Source organism: Lissotriton vulgaris, chromosome 3_1, assembly GCF_964263255.1.
Source record: "Lissotriton vulgaris chromosome 3_1, aLisVul1.2, whole genome shotgun sequence".
Taxonomy (NCBI): domain Eukaryota; kingdom Metazoa; phylum Chordata; class Amphibia; order Caudata; family Salamandridae; genus Lissotriton; species Lissotriton vulgaris.
In genome coordinates, this window is record NC_141689.1 from 335,370,514 (window position 1) to 335,391,921 (window position 21,408).

At 47.4% G+C, this 21,408-nt stretch overlaps 1 pseudogene; it reads left to right on the plus strand.

Moving 5' to 3' along the window:
* The window catches only part of LOC147726417 (forkhead box protein F2-like), a 98,553-nt pseudogene that overhangs the window by 65,878 nt on the left and 11,267 nt on the right, over positions 1–21,408 (plus strand).

Here is a 21,408-nt window from a genome sequence, read left to right on the forward strand (position 1 = left end):
TATATATATATATATATATATATATATATATATATATATATATATATTTGTACATTTTTATATAATTTTAAAATCATCAAATAAATTAAAATTAATAGTTTATTAATTGCTTTAAAGGAAATATATATGAATTGTGTATGTGTGTTTAACTTTTTTTAATTAGGTTTATTTATTATATTTTTTATAATTTATATTAAATCTACTTTACCTTTTTATATTAATTTTATTATTTAACATATTTTAATATTTATAATTTCATTATATATATATATATATATATATATATATATATATATATATATATATATATAGATGTAAATTCGATATTTTGTATAACTATTTTTTACATCGATATTTTTTACTCAAAATCTTTTTTTATTGTAAATGCACTCCAGAAATAAATGTAAAGTGGAACACTTATGTTAATGTTATCATCATCATCATAATCTTTATTCGGTAGATACTGCTATAAAAGTACACACATGGATACAATTCACATAAAACATTAAAACAATATAAACAATAGGAATCCTTAAAACCTCGTTTAACACTTTTAATTGGGGGGGGCGTGACCAAGATGGCTCCTTTGCGGTAGTGGGACCTCAGAGCTCCGCTACGCCGGCTTTCCTATTAGTGATTCCCGGGGGGGGCCCCGTGTTGCTCCGCAGAGGGCCGAAGACCAGTGGGACAGATCCTTGTGCCTGGCAGCTTCGTCGGCAGTGGAGGCTAAAGCCGCCGCCGAGCCGCATTTCGCACGCACGCTGCCTCGGAGCGCAGGCAAAATGACGGCGCTTTGAATTACGAGGTCACAGTGAGCGGGCAGCCCTCAGGAGGATATCTTTCTCCCGTTATGTTCTGGCTGGGCCTGAGACGGCGGCTGCTATCGGAGACGGGAGGTGGGTGTGGCGGACTCCTGTGTCTGGAGTCCCAGCGGTGGGGGCTGAGTCCGATGCGAACTACAGCACAAGCCCTTGCAATCCGCAAATAGCGGCCGTTTGAGCCATGATATCCTGGAGGGCAGGGAATGGCAGACTTAGCAGAGCTGTCAGGGCCCAGTGTGCAGCTAGCAGCAGAGGTGAGCCAGTCTCCAGGTTTGGCCCCGGTGGACATTGCCAGAGTGCTTCGGACTTGGTGTGGAGTGCTCCGGTAGCCAGTGACCATGTGGTGCCGGCTGTGTCTGAGCACATCAGAGGTGGGTGAGCCTCCGCACCGGGGGCTGATATGCAGCCTTCCCCTCCGAGGGTGCCCTGAGTATAGTGCCTGATGCTATTGAGGGGTGGAGGTGCGTCGGATATCTGGATCAGCTCCACTTCCCCAGATCCGACTGTGGCGAGCTGAGTGATCGGGACCAGTTTCAGCATGTACAGGTCCCTGTACCCTAGGTCGCAGTGGATTACAACGAGCGGCCAGGTGTGGGCCTCCTGGAGCGCTAGGACCTGGTTCCTTATAGCAATTTAATGTTCGGACCCCAGGCCCCCCTAGCAGGAGGGTTGAGCCTAGAGGGACTTCACGATTGACTGGAGGCCTGCCGGTTGACGCCTTCTGTGCGGCCCTCCCTTGCATTGGAATCGCCCAGAGTGAGGTTTCGGTGGTGCCTCCCACCCTGCCTCGACATGGCCATGGCAAGGTCAAAGAAGGACAATGCTTCCATCCGGGACCTTTTGAGTAAAGGCTATAAAAAGAAACTGGAGTCCACGGCGCCCATCCTTGACGCGAGCGGATCTGGCTAGCCACTGCGTCCAGAGGCAGATAATGAAGCCCTGACCACTAGGGATTTTATGGAGGCTCTCATTGGCGTGCTGCGGAGCGATATTGCGGCCCTCCGATCGGACATGGCCACTGAAGTTAAAGATCTGCGACATGACCTGGGGGAGCTGGAACAGAGGGTGGATTCTGTAGAGCGCACTGCAGACTCCAGAGATTAAGAGATAGAGGAGTGCCGCAGGGAGATTCTGGTACTCAAGGATTGCAATGCAGACCTCAACTTGCATCTGGAGGACTCAGATAAAGGTCCCGCAGGTCTAACATTCGCATTAAAGGGGCGACTCTGCAGGCGGATGCAGGTCGCCTGGAGGATTATGTTCTGCGTCTCATCAGACACATTGTGCCGACTTGGGAGGGGAAAGGCCTTCTTCTGGACCGGACACAGAGAGCGGGCTTCCCTCTAACTCTCCAGATGCCCCACAGGACATTTTGACATGTCTCCATAATTACACCTAGAAGGACCTTATTATTACAGCGTTGCGGAACCAGCCCCATGTCCTTTTTGAAGGCCACAAGGTCCACTTGGACAAGGACTTTCAATCATTTCGCTTTAGAGGTAAACGCGACGTGTCACGGCATTCTTGAGAGACAAAGGAGTGAAGTACAAATGGAGTCACCCGTTCCGGTTAATATTCGCTTGGCAGGGCGAGACATGGGTAACCCACAGACCCACGGAGGTGGCGGATATTTTGGACCTAACGCTGGAGCACGATTCTTCCCCACCATGCATTAGCTCACAAGCCTCAACTGCGGATGTCCGGAGATGATGCAGCACCAGGACCTCTCCATTGTTGCAGCTCTCGAAGCCCACGAAAACTGAAAGCATCAAGGAAAGCTTTGAGCTGCTGTGGCAACTTTCCGATCACCACCAGTCCCCGAACCAAGACGACGACTAGCGGCCTCCCGCTCAACACTTCGTTTCCAGAGAGGGTGATGGGTGCCCCCCCCGGGGACATCGTTGTGCTTCCTCCTTGCCTTGTTGAGGGGGGAAGGAGATCTCCCCTTTCGTTGTTTCTCTCCTGTCGCCGACCAGTGACATGGATCCTCTCTACACAATCGAAAGTTGGGCACCTCTTGGTGCCTTTGTTAATTTTTTCTATCTTTCTTGTTATGTATTTTTTCTGTTTTTGTGCTCTCCACTTCTTTGGGCAGATTCGCTGTGCATTCCGGTTGTGGGTGGGAACTCTACAGGGATTGTTGGGAATCTGTGCAGCGGCTCTGTTCCAGGATAACATGGTGAAGATACTTAGGGGCCCATTAGGATGTATGGCGGGGGGGACCTCGGCGGACGGAAAGACCGTCTGTCGCTTTTCTGCCCCGGTCGCCTTGCGGCCGGGGCGGAAAAGGATTAATATGGTGGCGGTGTCTATTAGACACCACCAGCCATAATACAATGGGCTTAGGGAGATGCCTTTCCGTGGCGGCATCAAATGCGGTCTTCACTCTGGGGGTCCCCTGCGGGCCCCCACAGTGAAGGAGAGGTGGGGGTGCACATGGGGGCTACCTGTGGTACCCCCCTGCATTTGCATGAACAAAGCGGCAGACACCGCACGCAGTGCCTGCCGCTTTGTTTATGCAAATGTAAAAGTGCATTTTTAGCATTGTGGCGGGCGGTGCTGAGAGCACCGCCCACCACAATGCTAATACCCCCCGCGGGACCCCCGCCCTTATGGCCGGCGATCCCGATTACCAATGGGATAGCGGGCGGACCATCCTAATGGACCCCTTAGTCTGAATGTACAGGGTCTCAATTCAACGGCTAAAAGGGTAGTAATTCTCAATCAACTTAGGGTGGCTTGCTGTGATCTTTGTCTCCTACGAGAGACGCACCTGTTGAAACAGGACTCGTCTAGAATGCGATTGCGGTGGTTCTATTGCCAGTATTGGTCTCCGGTACAGGGGAAGAAGGCTAAGCATGGGCGGAAAATCCGTTCCGCTCGCGGATTTTGCAGATTTTCGGTAAATTCGCAATCCGCGAACGCTCGCGAATTTACTGAAAATCCGCAAATTCGCACGCAGCGGATTTTTTTTTCTCGGTTATACAATTTTGCGCGCGCGCGGCGTTCACTTACCATCATTCAGCGTTTGCCGAGTTGTTTTTCTTGATATTTTGCGAGTGCTGCGCCATTTTGGATCTTGCTGCGGATCCCGCGGGAGTTTGGCGAGCGCGATTACGTCATCGCGGCTTGCCAGCTTGCACAGCGAGAGTTTGTCAACGCGAGTACGCCGTGATCACGTATCGCGGGAGTTCGCAATTGCGAACACGTAGATGCGGCGGGCAGCAACAATCTCGCACTCGCGAAAATACAAAATTTGCAATTCTGCACAAGGAATCCACCAGCAAGCAGCATAAACCTTCTGGAAATGATGATTTTTATCAGAATAACTTCTCAGGTTGACATTTGCCTGCACTTTTTTTTTCAAGGAGTCCATTTTGGGGGTGGGGGGGGAAGGAAGTGCCCCACAGTCTCCAACTTCCTGTTCCTGTCCAGCAGGCTCCTCCCAGTGCTTTCTTCATGTGCTGGTCACTTTCATTCGGATTCTTCACCTGGAAGGATTACTTTTTGTGGATGCTGCTGGATATTTGGATTTGAGGCCTTTTTGACTTTCTTTGGATCACTTTTGGATTAGAAATTTCACAAGTAAGTTTGTTTGGGGCATTACAGTTGCTGCAACTACAATTTTCGATTTTTGGGCTGTTTTGGGGCCTTTTGCCCAGGGGTACTCAGTGGTGGGTGGACTGAGTTTTTCTGTGGGGTGTCTTGAATTTAAACATCATGGAGGGCCTGGATGGCTTGGGATTGTGCTGATGTTTCTGTGATTTTCGTTTTTTGGGGCTGTTGTGGCCTTTTCACCAGGGGTAGTGAGTGGTGCATGAGCCTAGTCTTTCTGTGTGGTGTCTTGAATTTAAACATCATGGAGGGCATGGATGGCATGGGATTGTGCTGATTTTTCTGTGTTTTTCGATTTTTTGGGGTGTTCATGGGGACAGGCCATGTGGGTGGAGGCCTTTTTGAGTGCTGCTACAGGCAGGCCCTGGCCATGTGCTGGGAGGCAGGGGGCCATTTTGAATGCAAGCAGTGTTCTTAGGTCTGCAACCATTTTGCCTAGCTTTCAACCTTTATGCCCAGGGGTCGTGAGTGATGCATGGGCCTAGTCTTTCTTTGGGGTGTCTTGAATTTAAACATCATGGAGGGCCTGGATGGCTTGGGATTGTGCTGATTTTTCTGTGATTTTCGTTTTTTTTGGGCTGTTGTGGCCTTTTCACCAGGGGTAGTGAGTGATGCATGGGCCTAGTCTTTCTGTGGTGTGTCTTGAATTTAAACATCATGGAGGGTCTGGATGGCTTAGGATTGTGCTGTTTTTTTTGTGTTTTTCAATTTTTTGGGGTGTTCATGGGGACAGGCCATGTGGGTGGGGGCCATTTTGAGTGCTGCTACAGGCAGGCCCTGGCCATGTGCTGGGAGGCAGGGGGCCATTTTGAATTCAAGCAGTGTTCTTAGGTCTGCAACCATTTTGCCAAGCTTTCAACCTTTATGCCCAGGGGTAGTGAGTGATGCATGGGCCTAGTCTTTCTGTGGGGTGTCTTGAATTTAAACATCATGGAGGGCCTGGATGGCTTGGGATTGTGCTGATTTTTCTGTGATTTTCGTTTTTTTGGGCTGTTGTTGTGGCCTTTTCACCAGGGGTAGTGAGTGGTGCATGAGCCTAGTCTTTCTGTGGGGTGTCTTGAATTTAAACATCATGGAGGGCCTGGATGGCTTGGGATTGTGCTGATTTTTCTGTGATTTTCGTTTTTTTGGGGTGTATAAGTGAACTGATGTTCCTCTGTCTTCCATTGCTTTTAGGTGCACAAGACTCAAGAGAACCACCAGTGCCAGGAAGAAGTCCTGCAGCGGTGTGTGTGTGCAGCATAACGTCACGCGACGTCACGTCTGGCCACAGACAACTCTGCAACTCGTGCAACTGCGGCCTGCTGTTCTGACGTGCTCTGAAGAATATGGCCACAAAAAAAGTTCCCCGTAGCTCCTCTAGCAAGAAAGTTGCCAGTAAGGAGCAGAAGAAGCAAGTTACCAAGGAGACTGGTGTGCCGCCCGCCACATTTTTTGGGAGTAAAAAAAAAAGTACGCCTGCAGCAGCAGCGGGATCTGCTGGGGACCAAGCTGGGAGCAGCACCCCCGCTACATTGGGCTCAGTGCCACCAACACCACCACGCCAACTTAAGTCCAAGCCCTTGAGTGCTGCAGAGGCAGCCAGTGTACTTGTTCAATCACCATCGACCAGTGATGTTGGCTCATCGCAAGAAAGTAGCAGCAATGTCCCGCAATCAACACAGGTTGTTGTAACTCATCTGACGAGTGTTGAACAACCACAGCCGCAACAACAACCACATGTGCAAGTACAAGCCCAAGTACAAGTGGAAGGAGAGGCAGCGCAAGGAGATGCGCAAGCAGAGGTGCATGGAGGGTCACAAGTGCCCACAATAGTTGTTCCTGCCGAAGTAGGGGCACATCAGGAAATCGACAATCAAGGCGAGGTAACATTTGAGGAAGCCACTCCTCCTGATGATCATTCATTGTCTTCCACACCCCTAGCCAGGAAGAGATCAAGGGTGAGGTCTACATCTTCTTCAAGCACACCTCCTTCTGATGATACGGATCACAATTGGGAACCAGCACCACTGCCGTCTGAGAGTGAGGCACACCATGATCTGACAAAGGTACTTAAGCGTAAAAGGAAGCTCGTCCAAAGTCTCATAGTTATGGAGTGTGATGAGGCTCAACAAGAAGTGGCGGATACTGCTGCTGATGAAGGCTCTCACGACGACGACCCAGTCATCATAAAGGTCACTGTAGCCCCAGCAGGCATGCAGCAAACAGACATTTTGACCCTAGCCCAAGAAGCTGCTGAGCGTGATGATGATGTCGACGAGGAGGCACTGGAAACACAACAATCATTGGAGTTAAGTAGTACACCAACACGTACCGCTTCCATATTTCTTCCTCGCCAGAAGGGACCTCCATCCACCTCGACCTCAATTAGTGGTGGTGAAAGTGCACAACGTACTAAAGTTCGGCAATCCACATCCTCCACTTCATCTGGCATTAGCAGCATGACCACCACCACGAGTATCGCCGCCTCCTCCGGCCCCCACAGACAATTCAAGTCCCCAGCTTGGGACTTCTTTAGTGTTTGCCCAAAAAGGGAAAACTTCGCCATTTGTAGCATTTGTAAGGTTGCAGTTAGTCATGGTAAGTTTGGTACCAACTATGGTACCGGAGGCCAGAGAGGTCATCTTAACAGACACCACGCTGTCCAATGGTTTGCGCACCTAAAGGAGATCAAGGAAGCCCGAATTGCACGTCAAGAAAACGTTGATGTTTCATCTGATGATGACGAGGAGGAAGAAGACGTGTCAAACACTTCACTTACACCCAGTACCCCTGTCAGCAGCACACCGCATGTGAGCCACACTAAGAGTGTGGGAGAGAGTGAGACACCAATGTGAATAAGTTCATCAGCGAGCGTAACTGGGCCGAAGAAGTCATCATCATCATCCCGTAAATGCTTGGTCCAGGGTAACATTAGAAGCATGTTCTTTACAGAAGCGCCATATGAACGCAACCACCCACTGACGCGTCTGTATAACACTAAGCTGGCTAAAATGCTAGCTCTGGACCTTCTCCCTTTTTCTTTTGTAGAAGGGGTTGGTTTTCTAGAATTAGTGGCAGCGCTCTGCCCTAAATGGAAGGTTCCTAGCCGGTTCTATTTTGCCAGAGTTGCGGTTCCAGCACTACATGAAGATGTGCTGGAGGTGATTGGGGCAGCTTTGCAGAAGAGTGCTGTTCACACTATACATCTGACAACAGACATGTGGACCAGTGGCGCAGGCGCTGATTACATGTGCATCACTGCACACTGGGTCTCTTTTTCTGGGGTTAAAGCAAAGCTAAACGCAGGTGTTGACCCGGACCAAGTTTTTAAAGCTGCTCGGAAACATGCAACACTAGCCATGTTTGGCTTGGAGAAACGTCACACAGCAGAAAACATTTTGAATGAGTTTAACACAAAGGTCTTTCACTGGCTGTCCCCCAAAAAAACGCCAGATTGGTTATGTTTCCACGGATAATGGCGCCAATATAGTTAAGGCCATGGAGCTGGGTGACTATTTCAGAGTGCCGTGTTTGGCGCACTGTATAAACCTGGTTGTTAAAAAATTGTTGAGTGATGAAGACAGTCCAGCGTGCGAGATAGTGGCCATCTGCCGAAGAATGTGCAACCATTTCAGCCATTCTTTTAAGGCCCGGAAGCATCTGAGGACCCTGCTACATGAACGTCGAATGGCAGTGAAAGGACTCATCCAGGAGGTGGCAGCACGTTGGAACTCAACCTTCTACATGCTTGAGCGTCTGTATGACCAGTATACGGTACTCGATCAGTATTTCTTAACACTGGGTATAGCTCAGAAGGACCTGAGGCTAGATGCGGCGCAATGGGACCTAGTTAAAAGCCTGACAGACATGCTTCGTCCTTTTGAGGTCTTCACGCGTTCAGTCAGCAAGGAGGACTGTAATTTGGGAAAAGCTGTCCCATTGTTGCGCATGCTGGAGCACCAACTGAAGGTGGTGTCTTCTATGTTTGAAAAAGATGAAGAAATGAAAGACGCTTTTCTTTTGGCGGAGAAATTATTAGAGCGCCTACTTGGTGATGAACGTCTTAAAATGATCCACTCAGAACAGCATTACATTTGTGCTACTATTGTGGATCCACGCTACAAAAAGGCGCTGGCAGGCCAAGAATTCATTCCTTTTGGTGATCAAGATGTTACAAAGTACAAACGTTGGCAAGCCTTGTCAGCCAAGAGGTTTGAAAGAGAACGGCAGCAAATTGAAGGAAAAGGCAGTACATCAGCATCAGCAGGCCATCCCAAGTCAAAAGAATCCACTTCTGCACCTGTGGCTGTGGCACAAGGGACCTCTCAGCCGTTAAAGACACCGGCAAGCGGATCATCTGCACCAGACAGAACAGTAAAATTGGATGCAGAAGAGGATTGGCTAACTCGGCTTGGGTTTGGTTCTCAAAAGGTCACAGCAAAAAGTAAGCCTAGTGGAGGAACCTTGGAGGACCTTGAGTCGATGGTGCAGGACTATCTGAATGACTCAACAGAGGACTATGTTAATGCTGACCCATTTGCGTATTGGCATGGGAAAAAAGAATTGTGGGCACAGCTCTCCAACCTGGCTATAAACTACTTGTCTTGCCCACTCGCAAGCGTGTCTTCTGAACGTGTTTTCAGTGCTGCTGGTGGCATTGTAACTTCCAAATGGAGCCGCCTCTCGCCCAAAAATGTGGAGAGGTTAACAATGATCAAGATGAATCAGCACCTCATACCACCAGATTACAAAGTACGAGAAAGCACGCCGGATGAAGACGAGGTGGACAGCAACGTAGATGAGGAAATTTCTTCTCTGTTAGGTGACACTGACCGCACCCTGCCTGAATTCCCAGAGTATGATGACGAAGCCTTATTCTTAGTCGCTGACACCGAGCCCTGAAAATGAGACAATGAATCAATAACTTTCTTTTTCGTCCTTATTCACTTTTATTCCTGTGTGTCTGTCTTTCTTTGTTGTGCACAGTTAATATAATTCAAACTTTAATCACCTAATCACAAAAACAAGCCCATCAGCAGAACTGTCTTCACTTGTTTGCTTATTGATTTGAAGGTGCCGCAGTCTGCATTCCTCAGGTTCACAAGTTCACAAGAACATGCTCCTCTATCCTCCTCCTCCAGACTCCTATTTCCCTCAAAGCAGACGGCTGGATTACGCCCAATGAAGAAAGACTCTGCACTTGTGGGGGTGTTCTACTTCTTTGCGGGTGAGTTGACGGCTCTGGGGCCATTGCTGGGAAGCTCTAATACCGGATAAAAGTTGTTTGGACCATATCGGAGGCAGAATGTTTTTTACATTTTTGGTGACTTGCTTGCCTTTGAGGTGCTCTTTGGGGGGGTTCCGGGTGTTTGTGGGTGAGTTTTGGGGTCTGGGAGCACTGCTGGGACAGTCTAATCTTGATTGCATTTGCTTTTCAGGAAATCCGGGGTGGGAAACGGGAGTTATGACCTAGCTGCACAGCGCGTTTGGACCGAAGGCCGAGAAATATTGTAAGTATGAGATTTTCCATTTTGGCTGTTTGGGGGTGTTGTGCTTTTTTGCGGGTGGGTTGGCGGGTCTTGGGGCATTGCTGGGAAGGTCTAATACGGATAGAAGTGGTTCGTACAAAATCCATGCAGAATTTTTTTTTGCTATTTCTGACATTTTGCTCAATTTAGCATTTTCGGGGGCCTGTTTGGGGGGCTTCCTGGTGTTTGTGGGTGGGTTTCGGGGTCTGGGAGCACTGCTGGCTATGGATACTTTAGATTGCAAGAGGTTTGAAGCAAATCCATGGTGGCAGAGGGGAGTTAGGGCCTAGCTGCAGAGCACGCGCGGAGTGATTTTGGAAATTTCCCAAAAAATGACTAAGTCCCCATTTTTGTACTTTTGCTTTTTGGCTGTTTGGGGGTCTTCTACTAGTTTTCGCCTGGGTTGACGGCTCTGGGGGCATTGCTGGGAAGCTCTAATACCGGATAAAAGTGGTTTGGACCAAATCGGAGGCGGAATTTTTTTTGCGTTTTTGCTGACTTGCTTGCCTTGGAGGTGCTCTTTGGGGGGGTTCTGGGTGTTTGTGGGTGAGTTTTGGGGTCTGGGAGTACTGCTGGGACAGTCTAATCTTGATTGCATTTGCTTTTCAGGAAATCCGTGGTGGGAAACGGGAGTTATGACCGAGCTGCACAGCGCATTTGGACCGAAGGCCGAGAAATATTGTAAGTATGAGATTTTTCTTTTTGGCTGTTTGGGGGTGTTGTGCTTTTTTGCGGGTGGGTTGGCGGGTCTTGGGGCATTGCTGGGAAGGTCTAATACCGGATAGAAGTGGTTCGTACAAAATCCATGCAGAATTTTTTTTTGCTATTTCTGACATTTTGCTCAATGTAGCGTTTTCGGGGGCCTGTTTGCGGGGCTTCCTGGTGTTTGTGGGTGGGTTTTGGGGTCTGGGAGCACTGCTGGCTATGGATACTTTAGATTGCAAGAGGTTTTAAGCAAATCCATGGTTGCAGAGGGGAGTTAGGGCCTAGCTTCAGAGCACGCGCGGAGTGATTTTGGACATTTCAAAAAAAATGACTAAGTCCCAATTTTTGTACTTTTGCTTTTTGGCTGTTTGGGGGTCTTCTATTAGTTTTCACCTGGGTTGACGGCTCTGGGGCCATTGCTGGGAAGCTCTAATACCGGATAAAAGTGGTTTGGACCAAATCGGAGGCGGAATTTTTTTGCGTTTTTGCTGACTTGCTTGCCTTTGAGGTGCCCTTTGGGGGGGTTCCGGGTGTTTGTGGGTGAGTTTTGGGGTCTGGGAGCACTGCTGGGACAGTCTGATCTTGATTGCATTTGCTTTTCAGGAAATCCATGGTGGGAAACGGGAGTTATGACCTAGCTGCACAGCGCGTTTGGACGGAAGGCCGAGAAATATTGTAAGTATGAGATTTTCCTTTTTGGCTGTTTGGGGGTGTTGTGCCTTTTTGCGGGTGGGTTGGCGGGTCTTGGGGCATTGCTGGGAAGGTCTAATACCGGATAGAAGTGGTTCGTACAAAATCCATAAGGAAAAGCCTTTTGGCACTTTTTGTAACTTAGGATTCGTTAGGGTTAGCCCTAGCAGCAGGATTGCATGTGTTTCGGGGTGTTCTAGATTTTTGCAACTGAGTTCTGGGGTCTTAGAGCACTCGTGGGAATGTGTAATTTTGGTTGCAAGTCATTTGAAGAAAATCCATGGTTGGAAAGGGGGGATTTGGCATAGTTAAAGAAAGCCTTTGCCACTATTCTTAACTTAGGGCTCGTTAGAGTTAGCAGTATTTCTATTGCATGTCTTTGGGTGGGGGGGTTTTTGAGCCTTGGAGCGACGCTGGCTATGGATACTTTTGCTTGCTTGCAAGTGGTTTGGATACAATCCACGGTGGGTAAGGGGGTATTTGGGCCTACTTTTACTTTCAAAGTACGTTTTGTCAGCAGTTTTCTGCTAGGCCTCGTTTTTTTAGATCTGATTGGCGGTCTTCTACATTTTTGCGACTGGCTTTAGTAAGGGTCTGGGTGGGAGCACTGCTGGGAAGGTCTAATTTTGTTCTAAAACACAGTTTACAGTACACCTAGCTTGAGGGGAAAGATCCGCAAAATTAATTTGCCCATACTTATTTATCCTTCAAAAGGTGACTCAGACAGAGTACGCACTTTCAAAAATATTGTACTGTCTATTAGGAAAATCAAAGTGTGACTTTTTGCACTACACAGCGTACATACCTTATATTTATTTATCAGTGGTGTTCTAATATGACTTCCTGTTTTTCGTTCAATAATTACAGGCCGGGTTTCAGTCTGTGCAATGGGGAAAAAAGGATGGAGTCAGGCTTCACATTAGCGAGCCGCAATTCAGCATCCGCCAGGCAGGCAGTGGACAGGGTGTCTTCTGGTCACCAACACTGATGGACGAAGCGTCAGCTGGAATGGAGGAGTGCCGCTAATAAGAGGAATTGTTTGCTGCGTGCAACTTACTTACCAAATTCAACAGGACAACTACAACAACATACAGATACAGTATCCATTGTTTTCTTCTATGAGTGTGACTGCATTTCTTGGATCTCTCTCTGCTTCTAAATTGATCCCTACAGCCATTCTATAGGTTTTACTTCGGCTATTTTTTAAACCTAATTTAATATAAGAAGTGTTTCTCTGAGTGCAGAGATAGGCAAGTGAAAACGCTGCAGCCCTGTACTGTCGCATTCTAGTACTACTTACTTTTCAGTAACAATGCATGCAGTAGTGCATGCACTTCCTTTATGAAACTTAAAAGATTTATGGTTAGCTTTGTACCCAAAGATTTCTTTATCTTCAATTATTGTTTGTCCATGCTGTGCTTTTTTTTTCTTCTCTCAACAAAACCTACCCAAAAAGAAACCCCCATTCCCATCCATTTTCCAAACCCTAACCCTCTTCCCCCGGACTGTGTGGTTTTGCTTGATGTGTGACTAAATGACATCAATAATTCCACACACTTGCTGGGGAGGATAAGGTCATAGCAACAGGCTGGTGGAGGAATCCGAGGATATATTCTAGACTTACTCAGCTTCAGTACTATTTCTTGTAGTAGTAGCCAATGTCAAAGAAATTCAACACAAGTACAAGTTATACTTTCAATACTTTACCATTTGTTAGGCTACATTGTGGCACTGTTCTAGTGTACTGTCACCTGCTATAATCTCTATCATACCGGTGTAATGCTACAGTAAGGACAAACCAGGTTTCATTTTCTTTTTTTCCATAGGCATGCAACTGCCACTGTGTCACACCACTAGTACCACCGCAATGAGGAGGACATTTTATCCGCCCAGGATTGCCAACCTTAATCGCCATTTCCCGTGGAGCCAGCCCTGGGCCTAGCCCTACTTTCAAACACAAATTACAGGTAAGATAAGCGTTTGGTGGGAGGTAGTATAATGGAGTATTAGGAGAGACGATAGATTGACGGTAGTACTACTAAAGTCCTAGGACTCTTCAGGAAAACAAACTTACTGTTAAACCCCCACCCACCAGACTCAAAAGCAGTAAAAAACAGGTATGGTCAGATAAAGTTTCAAAAAGTATATTTTTGTAGCCCTAACAAAATAATCTCCCACAAGACCCTCCCTAACCCCAACGATTGTCCTTCAAAAGTCCCAAAAACAACCCAACTCCCAATTCCCACCCCCCACAAGTCTCTAAAAAAGGGGCAAGGGACACTATGGCAGGGTGCTGTTGACTTTAGCGGCCAGGGCATCATACTCCTTGCGGAGGGTGGCATGGTCGAAGCGGAGGCCCTCCACCAAGTTCTTATAGGTTAGGACCTCCTGCTCCAGGTAGGACACTCTGAGGCATAAGCGGCGCTGGCGTGCCTTGCAACTCCTGTGGGGGGCAGGTGCTGTCTTTGCTGCTCAACGGTGGCGGTTGGCTTTGGTAGCCCGGCTCCGTACCGCTGGAGCACTGCGCTGGCTGGCAGCCCGTGGGGGCACGGAGGAGGATGCAGCTGTCCCAGTGGATGTTGTTGTTGTACCGGTAGACTGCGTGTCCTCCTCCTCCAGGGCCACCAGCCGCCGATATTCGGCGACAGTGGCATCCAGCCTCCGTTGCCAGGCCATTCGAGCCAGCTCCCTCCTTGATGGTCTGTTTGATTTGGAAGGAGCAACTATATGAAGAAAGAAGGACATAGTCTGTAACCAATGCTCCTTAAGATTAACACAAAATGATTGAGCAGAAAGTTGTGTCACAGTACAAGTAGCAAATTGAAAGCACAGTACATAACTATTGAGGACAGTATCTATCTAACCTCCCACTTCTTCATCCTCGCTCTAACATTAGTGGGAGTTTAAGGAACAAATTCTACGAGCACTATGGACTTTCATTACAGTCGACTATGACAGTACACCAGTCTTATTCTTCTTCTTCTCTCTTGTTTAGGAAAATTGGTACGTTATCTTATGCAAGCCGGCATAATGCCAGCGCAGTGAACTTGCACCCGAGAAAAACAGACGCACACCATGATGAGTGAGACAGACTTGCGTTACTGTACCGGTCCAGTACATGCAGGTGGTGAAGCTCTTACTTTTCTATTACGGTTGGCACTGAGAATACTCTGTTAAAAGGGCTACTGCTTAATTAATTTAGCTTTCACCCTACAATGCAAATGAGTACTAGAAAAGGAAAATGAAGGAGCTAAATAATCTGATTATCTATCACTTCACATGGGATGTATTTGATGACATATGGGATGACTTTAGGTGCTTTGCTTATTATTGAGTGATACACCCACACATGAATGACGTACTACTACTAAACTAAAGTTATTAAGAGAGGTAGGGAGTGTCCACCGTAATAACCGGATATATGCTGTGCTTGCAGTTGCAATACAAACTACTGCTACTATTCATGGTAGTATTTGGACAAAATTACAACTTCTTTTCCTTGCCTTTCCTACACTGGAACGGACATGCGGGTGCGGTGTTACATGCTCTTCAAAGTAACACTTAGTTCATCCAGTGACCGTCTACTCTCTCTAGATACACATATGCTATCTAAGAGTCAGATAGTACCATGATCCAGGCATCCATCCATTCAAACTATGGGGCAGATTAGGATTTCGGATTTCCCGCATCCTCCGGGCCGGCGGAATCCACCGCCGGCCCGGAGGATGCGGGAAATCCGCAGCGGACTGAAAAAGACCCCCCGCCAGATTAGGATGGCTGGGGGATCGTTTTTCAGTCCGCAGATTTTCCGCCGCGGTCGCCTCCCGTCCGTGGCGGAAAAGCACTAACATGGCTGGCGGTGTCTATCAGACACCGCCAGCCATATTAGGATGTCTGGAGGAACACATGCCTTTACACAGCGGCATTTCCGACGTGCAAAGGCATACAGATTTTTATTTGCAAGCCCCCAGAGGTGAAGGGGGGTGGGGGGTACCTATGGTACCCCCCTGCATTTGCCTACACAAAGCGGCAGGCACCACGCGGTGCCTGCCGGTTTGTGCATGCAAATGCACAACTTACATTTTTATCATTGCGGCGGTGCTGCTTTAAAAATACAGGATGTGACTGCCAGGGTGGCGGTCACATCCTAATTACCACGGAGGGACCGCCACTGCACCTGCGGACGGTCCCTCCTATTCTATGGTGGCGGACGGACTCAGGTCCGTCCGCCATCATAATAGGCCCCTAAATGTCAATCATTCTTCTTCATGTCTCTCATCTGGACAAACCTTACGTTTTCTCACGGGGAGCAGCACACTATGCAGTCTGCAATCTTAATAGGTAAGGAATATAAGAGCTTACCACTGCCCGCCACTACCGTGGCAACCCGCACAGCAGTTTGGTCCAGTTTCTATTTCACCCACCCAGGCTGTTCTCCTTCCACCCATCCTTGCTTCATCATTCACCCAGCCATGCACCATACCATATTCTTTCCTTCCCAGCCACCTCGGGGACCAAGCAAACACATATCATTCTTCTTTGCCAGTCATCATTAAATTTCTCGTCCTTCCACACTTACTTACACCCTTCTTTTGCTTTTCGTTCATCCCATCCATCAAGTTCATCTCAGATCTGATTGGGATTCTTCTCGCCAAAAACTTCACAGCTAAGTCGAAGTACATTTAGAGGAGGCTACTACCTGGTTGATTTATAATACACCCATGCAGAAAGCACACTCTGCAGTCTTCAATCTCAATAAGTAAGGAATATATAGCTTACCTCTGCCCGCCACCACCGTGTTAACCCTCACAGGCACATCCGGCACTTGCACCGCCTCCTCCCCAGAGTTGTTCCCCTCGTCCAATACCACCACCTCCGCGCTGGCCCAGCCACCAGATGTTCCACCTACAAAGTACATTTAAGAATGTTAGAATACACCACTCACTACTATATAATATTTGGTCTAGGGGGAATAAAGAAATGTGAAAAAAACAGAATACAATGTAATAATTTGTGACTGTCTACTCTAAAGTAAAAATGTCCCTTTTTCCAGGGAAGGCTGTTGTCTTGCTGCACTTTTTGGCACAACTGATGAATGCTTGCTTTTTATTTTTTCTCCTAACAGACAGAAGCTTGACTTCTAAGAACGCGAGCAATATCAAGTTCAAACCAGGTGAGAGCTCGGCTCGACCACAAGAAATGTGTCCAATTAATCGTCAGCACTAAGCACTTTTCCATTTTCAGTTAAACGTTTAGTTTTATGACAAACTTGATTTTAATAAATGTGTTTACTTTTAATAAAGCTTTTTAACTTAAATAGACTCTGTGGTTTTTGGTCCTCCAGACTAGAGTGGATGAGCTAAAGGTTTTGGAATTTTTGCAAGCATGAGTCCGTGCCTCTGACACTTCTTGACTCTGACTCCGTACTCTTGTCCTGCGTTGGATAATCTAATCATCATTGGGGATCAATCATCGGTGACTTTGGGAGCTAAATGACTCTGCCACACTATCTAGTCAGTAAGGAGATTGGGGGTTCAACTTCAAAGTCTGTTATCACTGAGGTATGTGGAAAGTCTAACAGCACCTATTATAATTGATAAGCTAAGCAATGCATTATTTAGTGTCCATAGTTCTGTTTGTGCAGATTTGTCCCTGCAACAGTAGTAGAATGGATTGTCCTACTATCCAAACCAAAAGTAAAGTAGTATCTTATTCTTTCTTGGTGGTCATTCACCTTTTTATTGTTGGCAATTGTCAAAGCATAAACATTTAGAAGACTTGAAAATACATTATGGACAATCCCAGAGGACTGCACTCAGTGCATAGAGCTATTGCTGACTAGAATGGGAGTCCAATGGAATTGCCAAATGTGCAATCTTAGTTAGCTACACAGACAGGCTAATAAGAATAATCTAGTAATACCACAGGGAGTCATAGTCGAGGCAGGATAAGAATTTAGATCCAGTCTACAAGAAGATCAAAGACGATTTAGAAAAAATCAAATGAGGAACGCTAGGAAAAAATAGGTACTCTATATTAAAATTAAAACTTACTGGGGCCAGCAAAGGAGCCCTCGCCTGCCCGATCCTGGCCTGCATCCTGAACAGCACCCTCCTCCTCCTCCTGTGTCCTCTTGCCCCTGGGGGGAGCTGATGTACAACATGAAAGAAAGAAAGACCAGAAAACATGGATGATAGTTGTCAACCAAATCAAACATTTCAAAAGAACAATAACAAAATATTTTGGCGAAATAGCAAATAGACAACTATTCCACGGGATATATTGACCGATCTCATGTGGTCTACTACGTTATTAGTATTGCTTGATTTGCGGACCGTCGATTTGGAAAGTTCTTATGTAACTCACTAAACAAAGTACTAAAAGGGTTTGCCTAGGATTGGCAGGCAGCAGTCCGCAGCACGCGAAGTGACAGACAAAGTCCATTGTGATTGCAGATCAGCGACAACACTAAAGTTTCCTACTACATTAACCAGTCATTAAAATACTCAAACTATCAATCCACCACCACTATTTCTTCCTATCGCCATGTGTACAAAGGAAGGACTGGACTTGAGTCTGTAGGGGCTGATTTAGAAGCCCCTTGCGGCTCTTTTGCTCCATTGTTGCGTGACTTTTGTGACGCAGCGGCAGAACAAAAGAGGCGCAATGGTGCAGCGTATATTAACAACGTGACGCATATGGGAGATGCATCACGTTGTAAAGCCCTGCGCCATCAGGGGGCGTTACAGAGCAAGGGAGGGCGTTCCTGCGCAGGAACGCATCCTAAAAGTGGCTGAGGGAAATCTACAAGATTTCAATCAGTCACTTTAAGGACAATGATGCGTGAATCAAACCCTGCGCCTGCTTGAAGCAGACGTACGGCTTGACGCAGCCTTGGGGAGATAGGGCACCCCAGAGCATTGATGGAGCTGCGCCATCGTTGCGACGCAACTCCAGCAATGCGCCGCCTTTACGGCACAGATGCGTAATGCTTTGGTGACGTTTTGGGCCCATGGTGCTCCGCATTGTAAATACGGCGCACCATGGGTGGTGGTGGCGTGGCGCACAATTACTGGCGCATCCCTGCTACTTTGCAGGGATGCGCCGGTAATTAAAAATCTGAACCTTAGTGTCTAGCATTACACAGTTCTTTAAACTACACTCATACATAATTTCACAGGCCAATGAAATGAACACAAAATCGAAAACAAATAAGCATAGTAGCAACACTACTGAGAAGGAGAGCAGTGCACCTGAAATGCACAGAAGATTTTGAAATATAATTTACCTACAATGTAATCAGCAGCATTATTGCTCTTGGTAAAAAACAAACATTTGCAATATAATAACACACAGAGCAGGAGAAAACAGAGTAGTAAAGAAATAGCTACTACTGCTCACCAAGCCCGGGGATCTCAAGGCCAAGCAGGTCGAGCAGATCGCGTTCATGGTCCAGGACATCCGTCAAGCGGTGGGTGGCCTGGTTGTAGGTGCGCCGGACCCGAGAGTGGTGGTTCATGGCCCGGCACACCTTCTTCCACCGCTTCCGGCGCTTCCGGATCCCGTACCCGCTACCGATCCTGCCGCCTGCCATGATGGTCCTGGGGAGGCGGCGCTGAACATAAAAAATTAGTGCGGCCACCTCTTCCGGGCTGAAAATCTCCCGGGGTGCGACTGTCTCCCCCCTCAAACGCCCGCACGGGAGCCGGGCACGGGGTGCGGGACCCTTCCCCTTCTCGGGATGCTTACCGGCTCCCTTCACCATGGTCTGGGCGGAAAGGAAGCTAAATAATAAAGAAAATAGAATAGGGAAGAGAAGAAAAGAAAAGAGTTAAAAAAAAGTAGTTTAAAATTAACCAAAAGTAGTAGAAAACACAAAAATATAGGGCTAGAAAAATAGAGGGATAATAAGTAAAATAGATCAAAAAAAACTTCAAACAAGCAAAGGATGGCAGAGATTTAGAGAGGATACAAAAAGCATGCCCAGAACCATAGCAATGAATGAGAAACAAGATGGCCGCGCCCGTTCACGACCGCGTGGGTAAGTTCGCGCGAGATTTTCCTCGCGATCACACGCGAAATTGTACTAGCGAGCCGCACACTTTGCGTAATTACACATCGCGCCCGGAAATGGAAATACGTCATGCAAACAAGATGGCCATGCCCGTGAATGACCGCAAGGGTAACTTCGCGCCGTGCGCTACAACGGCTCGCTAAAACGCACAAAACCTTGCGAACTAACACGCCGCAAAAAACAAATCGCATATTCGCACGAATTCGCTGCTTCCGAATTTGATCTCGCGCAAGTTCGCGCCCCGCGAATCCCGCGAAATTGCAGAAAAATGAGTTTTGCAAAACTGAAAGCAATCAGCAGGTGCAAAAGTTCAAACTCATCATTAGTAACCATTCCCTGTAGTGCTTCCTGACTGGGGCCCCTCCAGAGTTCAGTTGCTAGTTGCAACAATTGTATGACCCTGCTCTGACCCTCACAGCAGGCTCATAGAATAGCTACAAGTAGGCCACAAAGGTCCTGGAAAAAAAAATTGCACTGCAACATAAAGCAAATTACAGATAAGGAAGCAGGTGCCAGACTGGAATTTTAAAACAGTGACACATTAATAAACCAACCCCAAATTAATTCATGTCAGTTGAAGCAGGGCAGGTGTGCTTGCTTTTCCCCCCCATAATCTACAGTGATGATGAACCAGAGGGTGGCATTGATGTACCAGAGGGTGGCATGGGTGAAACAGAGGGTGGCAGTGGTGAAACAGAGGGTGCTGGGATCCTGTGATGATGAACCAGACGTAGAAACAACATAGTCGCGACCGTTGCGAGCCGACAAGTAAGTTCGCAATTGCAAACTGGTACAAAACACTCGCGAACTGGCAGAAACCCTTGCGAACCCAAAAAAAAAATCCGCAAATTTGTGAGAATTCGTGGATTTTGCGGATTGCGAGTATGCAAATACGCAAATTCGCAAACGCCAGATTCGCAAAATTCGCCCATGCTTAAAGAAGGCAGGAATAGCAATCCTGGTGGCCACACACTTTCAGTGGAGGATTGAAGGGGTGCAAGCTGAACTTACGGGTGGCTGTTTACTTTGAGGGTGTCTCTGGCTCACCACACATTCACTATTGCTACTCTCTATGCTCCCAATGAAAAGCGGGAACTCTTTATTCGCCAAGCACTTGGTGAGGTACTGACATCTCCAGATCCCAACCTAATAGTAGGGTGACTTTAATTTGGTCCTGCATGCAGCTATGAATAGGTTTCCTTCTCGTTCGTGGCCCGCTGGGATGTTCTCTTTACAAGGGGTGCGCTGGGTTGAGGAAGCTGGGCTTACTGATATTTGGCATACACTGCATCCTCAATCGAGGTCCTGTTCTTTCTTTTCCGCAGCCCACCAATCTCATGCTCGAATAGATCATTTTCTGGTTTTGGCCCCTTTGTGCCTAAGAGTCGTTGACACCACAATAGACGTGGCAGCCACCTATGACCATGCCCCGATTCAGTTAGATATTCGCCTCCCAGCTGCGCATCAGGCTAGCAAAACGTGGTGCCTTAATTCTAAACTGCTCACTTATGAGGCTGCGGCGAAAGAGGTAGAGAAGGCGATAGTTGACTATATTTCTCTCAATGACACGCCGAACACAGTGATCACGACACTTTGGGAAGCCCTTAAAGCAGTCATTAGAGGGACCTACCTTGCAATATCGGCAAGGCTTAACAGGGACAGGGACTCTAAGCGAGCAGCGCTTGAAGCCAGTGTGAAAGAGCTGAAGGAAGAGCACTGCCGAGTAACCACCCATAAAAATAGGTGACAGTTAAATGCAGCGTGGAAACAGCTTCAGGCACTAGATATGGATGCAGCTGTGTATGCCTTGCTAAGAACGCGACAGAAGTACTTTGCAGGGAGCAATAAGGCAGGGAAATTATTGGCACATAGGCTGCGGGCGTAGGTGCACTCTAGACGGGTACAGGCGGTCATAGATAGTAATGGACGTCATCTTACGAGGGATGAAGGTATATCGTTGGAGTTTTGCCGCTTTTATGCACAACAATATGCA